Source organism: Cynocephalus volans, chromosome 10 (assembly GCF_027409185.1).
Source record: "Cynocephalus volans isolate mCynVol1 chromosome 10, mCynVol1.pri, whole genome shotgun sequence".
NCBI lineage: Eukaryota > Metazoa > Chordata > Mammalia > Dermoptera > Cynocephalidae > Cynocephalus > Cynocephalus volans.
The window spans coordinates 107,155,758-107,166,543 of NC_084469.1; the positions used below are offsets into that span (position 1 = coordinate 107,155,758).

The 10,786-nt window shown below is 38.0% G+C and overlaps 1 pseudogene; it reads left to right on the top strand.

Annotated features, from left to right (window-relative positions):
• The first annotated feature begins 1,736 nt into the window (after positions 1–1,736).
• Positions 1,737–2,662, top strand: LOC134387643 (olfactory receptor 7A10-like; annotated as a pseudogene).
• The last annotated feature ends 8,124 nt before the right edge of the window (positions 2,663–10,786 follow it).

A 10,786-nucleotide genomic window follows, 5' to 3' on the forward strand; every position in this document is an offset into this window, starting at 1 on the left:
TTTTCTTCACAAAATTCCAGGGTCTTCAGAGAAAAAGAGTAGCACATGCAGTCACGAAAAGAACCACTGCTTTTAAGAAAGGAGAGAAGCATCGTGCAGATGAGAAAGAAAAACATGCTCAAATGATACCAACACTGTAAAGAAATATTAACTTTTTTTACTTTAGATCTTTTTTTAAAAAATTTTATTTTGTCGATATACATTGTGGCTAATTATTGCTCCCCATCACCAAAACCTCCCTCCCTTCTCCCTCCCCCCATCCTCGCCAACAATGTCCTTTCTGTTTGCTTGTCGTATCAACTTCAAGTAATTGTGGTTGTTATATCTTCCCCCCCCCCCCGGTTTTGTGTGTGTGTGTGTGTGTGTGTGTGTGTGTGTGTGTGTGTGTGTGTGCGCGCGCGTGCGTGCGTGTGTGCTTGCATGCAGCCTTAGGAAAGAGCACAGGCTTAAGAGAAAGGGCCCTGGGCTCAACACATTCCAAAAGATAACATAATAAAAAGCAAAAAACTCAAGACAAACTATGGAAATAAAAAGGAGCTGCATTTCTATTACAGGACATCTTTGTAATCAATTTAATAAAGTAGCATGCAATATCTAGACAGAGGGACGCATTACGTCCCGAAGATCCAGCAGCAACGAGGCCACCTCTCATCACTCTCCCTTTGCTCATTCCCCTGCCACACTGGCTTCCTTGTTGGCCATGAACAAGTTCCTTCCTCTGGGCCTTTGCACTGGCCATTCCTCCTGCCGGGAACACACTTCTGCAGGTGATGTTGAGACTCTCACCCTGTCTTCATGATGGTCTCTGTACAATTGTCACATTGTCTTGTGGTCTTTCCCAAATTCCCTGTAAAAAAAATAACACCATATCCATTTTTTCCTTCTTCTCTTCTTTCTTTTTCTTCACAAGTTTTGTCACCATCTGACATAGTAAATGGCTTTTTAGAAATTTGCTCATATTCTTTCTCCATTTTTAGATTGTAGGGACTTCTGTTTTATAGCTCTATTCATTCAATTTATTGAATTTGTTTTTCTCAAATGCATTACAGTTTCTCACTATGACTGTAGAAAACATGCTATCGGGAAAAGGCTGATCGTGGGATGGAAATTCTTAATCAGAGATGGAATGCTTATCTCTAAAGAGGATCATATTCTGAAGCAAAATATAGAAATTACCTTCTTGTAGTATTGAGGTTACCAGAGAGTGGGGCAGTTGCAATGGTGTGGGGTTTAGCTTGAGGGGATAGAGGGGAAAAAATAGAACAAAACACTAAGGGGGGAGGGGTAAGTTCAAGAGACCTATTGTGCAACATGGTGACTATAGTTAATTATGATAAATTGTATTACTGAAAAATGCAAAGAAAGTGGAAGTTACGTGTTCTCAACATTAAAATGATGACTGTAGACTAATGCATAGGTTAATAGATACATTTAGCCATTTAAAAATATATATATATCTTCAACAATCTTGTACACAAAAAACGTATATAATTTTATCTGTCAACATAGAAAGAAAAAAGAAAGAATGAAAGGAGGAAAGAAGGAAAGAGACAGAGAGAGAGGAAGGGATGGAGAAATGTAGGGAAGGTGGGAGGGAGGTAGAATGGAATGAAGACAGAGAAAGAGAGAAGGTAACTTTCTGACTGTAGAAAAATAATGATAACATGTCTGATAGATGATTACTACATGCTTGTGTCACGGTGTCTTTCTCTTTTCTTTGTAGTCACATCAACCACATGGAACCAGGGAATGATACATGAAATTCAGAATTCCTTCTTCTGGGATTTTCAGAGGAACCAGCTTTGCAACCCTTCCTCTTTGGGCTGTTCCTGTCCATGTACCTGGTCACTGTGCTTGGACTCCTGCTTATCATCTTAGCCACAATGTCCGACTCCCACCTCCACACACCCATGTACTTCTTCCTCTCCAACCTGTCCTTTTCTGACATCTGCTTCACCTCCACCACCGTCCCAAAGATGTTGATGAATATACAGACTCGGAGCAAAGTCATATCCTATGAAAGCTGCATTACCCAGATGCACTTTTTCATACTCTTTGTAGGGTTGGAAGTCTTTCTCCTGACTGTGATGGCCTATGACCATTTTGTGGCCATCTGTCACCCCCTGCACTACACGGCCCCATCATGAACCACTGGCTCTGTGTGTTGCTGGTTCTGCTGTCCTGGATGATGAATGTCCTGCATTCCCTCTTACAAAGCTTCATGGTGTTGCTGCTGTCCTTCTGTACAGACTTGGAAATCCCCCACTTCTTCTGTGAACTTAATCAGGTGGTCCATCTTGCCTGTTCTGACACCTTTCTTAATGACCTGGTGATATATTTTGCAGCAGGGCTGCTGGGTGGTGGAACCCTCTGTGGGATTATTTACTCTTATTCCAAGATAGTTTCCACCATTTGTGAAATTTCATCAGCTCAGGGGAAGTGTAAAGCATTTTCTACTTGTGCATCTCACCTCTCGGTTGTCTCCTTATTTTATGGTACAAGCCTAGGAGTTAGTTCTGCTGCTGCACACAACTCACGTACAAGTGCAACAGCCTCAGTGATGTGCACTTTGGTCACACACATGCTTAACCTCTGCATCTACAGTATGAGGAATAAAGGGATAAAGAGTGTTCTGAGAAGATTATTCAGAGGAAAGAAATGACTTTTTTTTTTCCTTTCTTTATTGTGGTAAAATATATATAACAAGATTTGCCATTTAAATCATATTAAAACATAGAATTATATGGAATTAATTACATTCATGATGCTGTAAAACCATCACCTATATTTTTAAAATTATTCAAAATCATCCTAAATATAAACTCTGTACCAATTAAGCATTATTTTCTCATTATTTGTCTCCCCACCCCCTCAGTTTTTGGAAGACACTAATCCATTTCTGCCTCTCAATGTTTTTAATTTGTTTTTTCTTACATTACCCATGATAATTATACATATTTACAGAGTACAGTGTGATGTCTGGGTGCATTTACACAGTGTGCAGTGATCCTTACAGGGTAATTAACATGTCCATGAACTCAATCATTTGTTATTTCTTTGTGTAGGGAACATCCAGAATCTTCCTTGCTGCCTATTTGAAATTATACAAATAAATTGTTACCTGTATTCTTCCTACATTGGTAGAGAACACTAGATCTCATTCATCCTATCTACAATTTTGTATCCATTGATCACCCTCTCTCTATAACCCCTCCAATCTCCCCTTATATTATAACTGTTATATAACCACTAAATAGTCTATATAACCACTATTCTACTCTCTATTTCTGTAAGATTAACATTTTTAGATCCCACATATGAGTGACAACATGGGGTGTTTCTCTTTCTGTGTCTGTCTTGTTTCACTTAACATAATCTTCTCCGAGCTCATCCTTGTTGCTGCAAATTACAGAATTTCATTCATTTTAATGTCTGAGAAGTATTTCATTGAGTATAGACACCTCATTGTCTTTATCCAAACATCTAAGGGTGGATATTTACATTGATTCCAATATTGGCAATTGTAAATACAGCTGCAATAAACATGGGAGTGCAGGTGTCCATTCAGCATGTTGATTTCTGTTCCTTCAGGTATATACCCACTGGTGGGATTATTTGGATCGTATGTTAGTTGTATCTGTAGTTATTTTGAGAAACATCCCTTCAATTTTCCAAAATGGCTGTACTAATTTACATTCCAACCAACAGTGTATAACACTTCCACTTTCTCCACATCTTTACCACTATTTGTTATTTTCTGGTTTTTTGATAATAGTCACTCTTAATGGAGTGAGACGATATCTCAGTGTGGTTTTGATTTGCATTTCAATGATGATTAGAATTTTTTTGTACACCTGTAGGCCCTTTGTTTTTCTCCTTTTGAGAAATGTCTCTTCAGCTCATTTGCTCATTTTTTAAATTGTGGCAAAACATATATATAAATTAAATATCATCGTTTTAAGCATGTTTATACGTACAGTTGAGCCATCCGCCTGACTGATGGCACCATTGCACCTGACAGCTCACTGGCAGCAGCACTCCCTATTGCTGCCACAGACTCCAGTTCTGAGAGAGTGGCCCACGACACCCACCACCACAGCAACTGCAGCTGCAAGGGTGGTTTGCAGCCACAAACACCTTATAGGCTGCCCACTGATCACTCATTGGCATAGACAGAAGGAAAGGCACCACTGGATCTCAGGGAAAGAGATGAGTGACCACCGACCCAAGACCCACTGACCCAACCCACAGGGAGAATTATTCTGCATATGTGGTGTCACACCATGGGTTGGGAGATATGTGCACAGCCCATGGGACTGTCTTCATCTGGGGATAGACACATGTGGAACCTCCAAAAGTATGCAAGCCCAGGGTAACCAAATAGAGTTAGGAAGAAAATACCCAATCACCACCAACCCACCCCCGAACCAGAGGAAGCAAGGTCCCAGGAGGAGTCTCTGCCTATAAGAAAGATGAAAGAGAAAACCCACACAGGGTCACTCATTAGAAGTGAGGAGCACCAGTATACCCCACTGTGGTCATCAGAGACTGTCCTCCTCCAATGCATGTTCTTGGCTCCTTTGTTGAAAATCAATTGGCCATAGGTATATGGATTCATTTCTGTATTCTCCATTCTGTCCCATTGGTCTATGTGTCTGTTATAGTGCCAGTAGCATGCTGTTTTGATGACTATCATTTTGTAGTATATTTCAAAGTTAGGGCATGTGGTACATCATTATTTCTGTGAAGTATGTCATTGGTACTTTGATCAGGAAAGCATTGAATCTGTACATCCCTTTGGGTAGTGTGCTCATTTTGATCATATGGATTCTTCCAATCTATGGGCATGGGGTGTACTTCCTTTTTTGTGTGTTTTCTTTGATTTCTTAAATCAGTGTTTTAAAGTTTTCATTATAAAGATCATTTACCTCTTTGGTTAATTTATTTCTACGTATTTTTTTTTTTGGTTGTTATTGCAAATCAGATTGCTTTCCTATTTCTTTTCACACTAGTTTGTTGTTGGCATATAGCAACACAACCAATTTTGCTATGTTGATTTGGTATCTTGCAAGTTTACCGAACTTGTTTATCAGGTCAAAGAGGGTTTTGGCAGAGTTTTAAGTTTGTCTCCCTATAACAATATATCATCTGCAAACAGGGACAATTGGTTTTTCTTCTTTCCAATTCAAACGCTCTCTATTTCTTTCTCTTGCCTAATTGCTCTGGCTGCAAAAGAGGGATTCTGGAAAAAAATTTAAAAAGGAAATCTGCCTATGATAAGATAACTGCATCCCCGTGTTTCTTCCAGTACTATTCACTACAGCAGAGATAAAGACAGACCTATGTGTCTACTGACAGAAGAAAGGCTAAAAGCTGTGGTATACATACACAAAGGGTTTACTCGTGGGCTTTCAACCACTCTGCCCTCTGTGAGGGGACCTAGGATGAGGACCCACTTCATGACCACAGCACCCTGTCCGCCAGGAACAGGGCATACTAGACCCTCTTCCTGTCCCAAGAAATCTTTCTGGTGTCACAATGGGATTAGTAAATGTGGCAATGAGACTTAGTCAATGACAGCTGCTATCCATTGAACATCTGTGCCAGGTAATTTTCAATGAGCTTTAAAATATTATTTTCTTACATAAACTCCATAAGATAGGTGGAATTTTTAAAGTTTCATTTCCTGTCATGAAGGTACTTCTCAAGAGGCAAACGTCATGGTTTATGCAAAGTCTGTGCTACCAATTCAACATTTGATCACTTTAAGCCAGACCTGAGGTGGGTGGTAGGATGCTTGCAGAGCAAGTCCTCAAAATACTTGGAGCTGACTTTAACACTGCACCACAGCCTTGCTCCTCAAACAGTGGTCCATAAACAGGTCTGGAAGCACCAACATCAAGAGGGAAATAGTTACAAATGCAGAACACTGGGGTTGTGCCTAGACCTCCCAAATCAGAATCGGCACTTGAAAAAGAACACCAAGGGATTCATATACACGATGAAGGTAGAGATACTCTGGTCTAGAACAGTCTTTCAAACTCTTCGGTGTTGATGTTTTTGCTGAATAATTCTTTGTGGTCGGCAATAGTATCATGAGTAGCACCCTAGGCTTCAACCCATTAGATGCCAGTAGCACCTCCCCAGTTGTGACAACAAATAATTTTACCAGAAATTTCCAAGTGTATTACAGAGGCACAATCACCTCTCATTGAGAACCACTGACCCAAGGCAAAAGAATTGGATACACCATCATAAAGTTCAAACTAAAGTCCATCAATTACCTGGTTCATAACTTTGGCCAGATTACTTAATCCTTCTAAGCCACATTTCTGAAAATGTAGAATGAACTTTATCATAGTGTTGACTACATAGGAGGGAGTTTTATACAAATTAAATAGAAGACTACTTAGAAGGTGCCATTCTCAGTTCAATGTTCACAAAAATGTCTGAATGTACCTGATATAATTATCAAGCCTTTCATAAATAAAGGACTAAATGACAGCTCTGAACTTATAAGTGTGAAGTTTCTAATTCTTTCTGCAAAATTGTCATGAATCAAAGAAATGTATTACCCATGTTTAAAATCAGAGGATCACAGTTGCTGAAAGGGCAATAATTTTCTGGAGATTTCTGGGGCTGTGTCTCACTACAAGTCAAGGCTTCGGAGACCAAAGGGATATCGTCAAGACAGATTGGTTAGTCTTAGACTGTAGCAAAAACATTAAGTCAGGGATGGTATGAAGCTGTGGGAGGTGAGACCTCTAGAACACAGGAGAGTTCATGGAAAAGGGATAATAAAGACTGGATGCACATGATTTATAACCTGGTCTCTTGGGGACAAAAAATCTACAGGGAAAAAAGCCCTTTCTGTTCAAAGCAATATCCCACAGAGAAATGCTAAGCTCAGGGTTTAAAGTAGCAGTTGAGAGATGTGCCTAAAGAGCAGATGTATGCAGCTGTAAATATCTCCCCTACTGCTGTTCTTCAGAGTGTACCACCATAGGCTGGAAGGGACATAGTGCTTTTTTCTGGAGTCCTAAGTCTGACAAGGGGACCGATGCTTGACGCCTTCCTGCTGTCATGTCTGGTGACAGAGTTTCAGTCTCCATCATTAACCATCCAGGGAGGAACTCGGATTTTCACACAAAGACCTTCCTCTCAGACATCCCATCTAGGTGAGTCCAAGAGACCAGTGGGCACTGCAGGAAAGCTTCAGAGGGAATGGAAACCAAGAATGTTTCCTCGAGGTCACTTGAAAGCCAATTCAGCAAAGCCAGGGACCAGAGATTTCAGTGGTTGTCTGCTTGTTTGATTAAATAATGATTTAATGTTTTTATTTATGATGTTTAAAAAAAGAAGTGTGCATCGAACTCATCAATGCACTAGTCATGATTTAAATTTAAGAGTAGGTAATGAAAGCTCAATTAAGAGGGGATTGTAGGCATGACATTGTTCCAGTAGAAGTGCAACATGTGTCCAGGGTCCTTTCCAATTCCACGGAGTTTAGAAATAGGGTATTAGATGGGAGAGATGTACTGTGATGTGAGTGTATTTCTTTTTATATTTATGATGGGATATATTTGTGTACGCTTGCATAGTGATGAGAAAGATGCCGAACAATGGATTCCTCCCAAGTACTACCTTGTAAGAGCTGTTCATGAGGCACATATTTTGCAGTACCTACACTCATGCTAGATATAGCAATTTTTAAAAATCACTTAATATGTTTTTTTTAAAAAAGAAGTTTACTAATGAGCTTTGCTTCCAATGATTTCCTTACTTCTGAATCTGAATATATTTGTGGACTTGTTAGATGTTTACTTTGTCTATTCCAAATTGTCTCTGTGAATTCTATGCTTTTGTGTAGTGATGTCATTTCTGTTTTTGATTGCATTTTTCAAATATAAGAATTGGATTGTCAATGTGTACTAAATGGTGACCCATGATTTACAGTTAGATAGAAGAAGTAAGTTCTGATGTTCTTTTGCATAGTAGGAAGGCTATAGTTAGCAATAAGGTATTACATATTTCGAAAAAACTAAAAGAGAGGTTTTTGAATGTTCTCATAGCAAAGAAAGAATAAATGTTCAAGCTGAGGGAAATGCTAATCACCCTGATTTGATCATCACAGGATATCCACGTATATGGAAACATTACCCTGTACCCCATAAATATGTATAATTATCACGTGAGAATTATACATTTTTTTTAAAAAGAAAGAACTAATGTGAGATGCAAAAAAAAAAAAAAAAAGAATAGAATTTCAGTTTTCACCACCTTTGCTGTGTAGTATCTACTTCTTTTGTGTGTTATCTGGGGAATGTATAAAAGTTTGTAATTTTGTGTGGTAAAATTTATCCTTCAGTCACATTTTATTTTCCTCGTTGCTTTTAAATGTACAAAGTACATCTGCAGTATTTGAGTAAATAAATCACCTTCTGTATGTATTTCCAATGTATTTTTACATCTCTGTTACTCTTTAATCTGCCTTTCTTCCTTTTGTGATTAAATCTTTTTCTACTATTTACACTTCCTTCAGCCCTCAATTGAAAGGTATTCTTCTTCATCCTTAATACTAAAGATCATCTTTATATTTCATAAACATATTTGATCCACATATCTTTATATAAGATAAATTGTAAGATTAGATGATTCTAACTCAATTGTAGGATATATTCTCTTATGCATAGGTTTTTTGCAAATTGAATTATTAATCCATGTTGAAATCATTAAAATGTTGCTTTTCTATTTCTTTGCTTTAGTTATTGATAAACCTTTCATTTTGGTTAATGCCATTAATTTGAAATAACCCCGTGTTACTCTCCTGCCATTATTTTTTTTTAATCTCACAATTCTTTTTCTTAACAGTTACTTCTACACAATGCACATGTATTCAGGTATGTTTGTGAAAACATAAGGTGGACAGAGCTGGTGAAATCCTAGTCAGTTAGATCTTGCATTATAATGATGAAGACAGAACACAATGAAATAAATGTGGGCATAGTGCAATGCCACCAGGGATGAATTATATGAAAAAAGATTTTTCAGTGTAAAAGGATAGAATTGTCATGATCTGTGCAGGATTTTACAGAGTAACATCAGGGAGGCTTTGCATGTTGGATGAAGACCAGAACCAGGAATAGAATGTGCCATGGGATGTGTTAGAAAATATATACTGAATATCCAAACCTAAGAATACCACAGAATAGATTTCCACAAAAGAAAAGGAGGAATGGGCAGACTTAGATACTATCAGACCATACAAAAAGCAATTGTCAGAATGAAGGTTGAATAGGCAGAATAACAAATGGCCTTCTACAATTTTATATACTAAATGGGCAGATTTGGTTGTGTTTTTATATTTCCTTTCATGATATATTACTTTATTCCCTTTGTTTATTCTTTTTGTATGATTGTTTTATCTGCAAAGTTTGTGATATCAAAAAGATAGCATTACTTTAGTTTTTGAGACAAACATGTTTTTCTGTTTTATTACTTTTTCTGGGTATGAAAGGAACATAAGGTTATTTGGATGTGGACATAACCAAGGAAGCTTTGCCTTTTTCACAGTCTCTCAGCAACTACCAGGGGATCTTAGATATTTTTTTCCCATCAGGTCTATTTAATTCCCCTCCCTGTGTTGACAAAACAGATTTTTTACATATATTTCTTAAAACAGAGGGCAGAATGTAGCCATATCAAAATGGAAAGATAATTTGAAAATGAACACATGCCTGGTATCAACTCCTCTGTAATAGGTTACTAGGGGTCAGAATAATATGGTGTTAATATGTTCCTAGGAGTCAAAGTTTGCTTTATGTGTTTTCATGCTCTGTGTATGTGTATGCTGAGTGTGTGTGTGTGTGTGTGTGTGTGTGTGTGTGTGCACGCGCATGTGTCATAATACAGAGGCCAGAACTCAAGGCATCTTATGGAAATAAAGAGCAAATGCATTTAAATTCAAGAGCACATCTAAGCCAATTTATTACTGTGTAAATACAACAACACCTGGAGAGGACCTTCTGAGTCTTTCAATTTCAGCAGCAATGAGGCCACCTTGTCCTTCAACATTCTCTGACCCCATCTCCCATCACTCAGCTCTTCCTCATTTCCCTGCCACACAGGCTTCCTTGTGGGCCTCAGACATTAGAAAAAAGCATCTTCCTACAGGTGTTTCTACTGGACATTCCTCCTGCTGGGTACACTCATTCCCAAATATCCTTTTGGCTCCTGTCTTGTCTTCCCTGTGGTATTTTTTCAGATGTCACCTTATCTGCTCATCTTCCCTGAATGCACAGTCAAAACTCACACTTCCACCCACTCTCTTTTTAACCTTCTTTCTTTTTCTTGATAGCACTTATGACCATCTGAATAATATATGATATTTCTTATTTGCTTGGATTCTTTCTACATATTTTACTGTTGAAATTTTTATTGTTCTATACTGTCCAGTCATAGTTTACACAGTGCCTGGAACATGGAAATGAGCATTTCTCAAATGATTGAAAGAATTAGTTACTAAAATTTTTAAATACATGACCTCTTGGGAAAAAGGTAAACATGTGACTGGAATTCCTAATCAGACATGGGATGAGGAATCATTTACAAGGGATGGGATTGATAAATAAAATACAGGAATTAGTGTCCTATATGAAGAATATAAATGATAGCATTTCTGATAGGTTCATAATGCATGTTTGTTTCAAGTTCTTTTTCTCTCTCTCCTCTATCTTTTTTTTTTCTTTTCTTTTTTCTTTTTTCTTTTGGCAGTCACATCCACCGC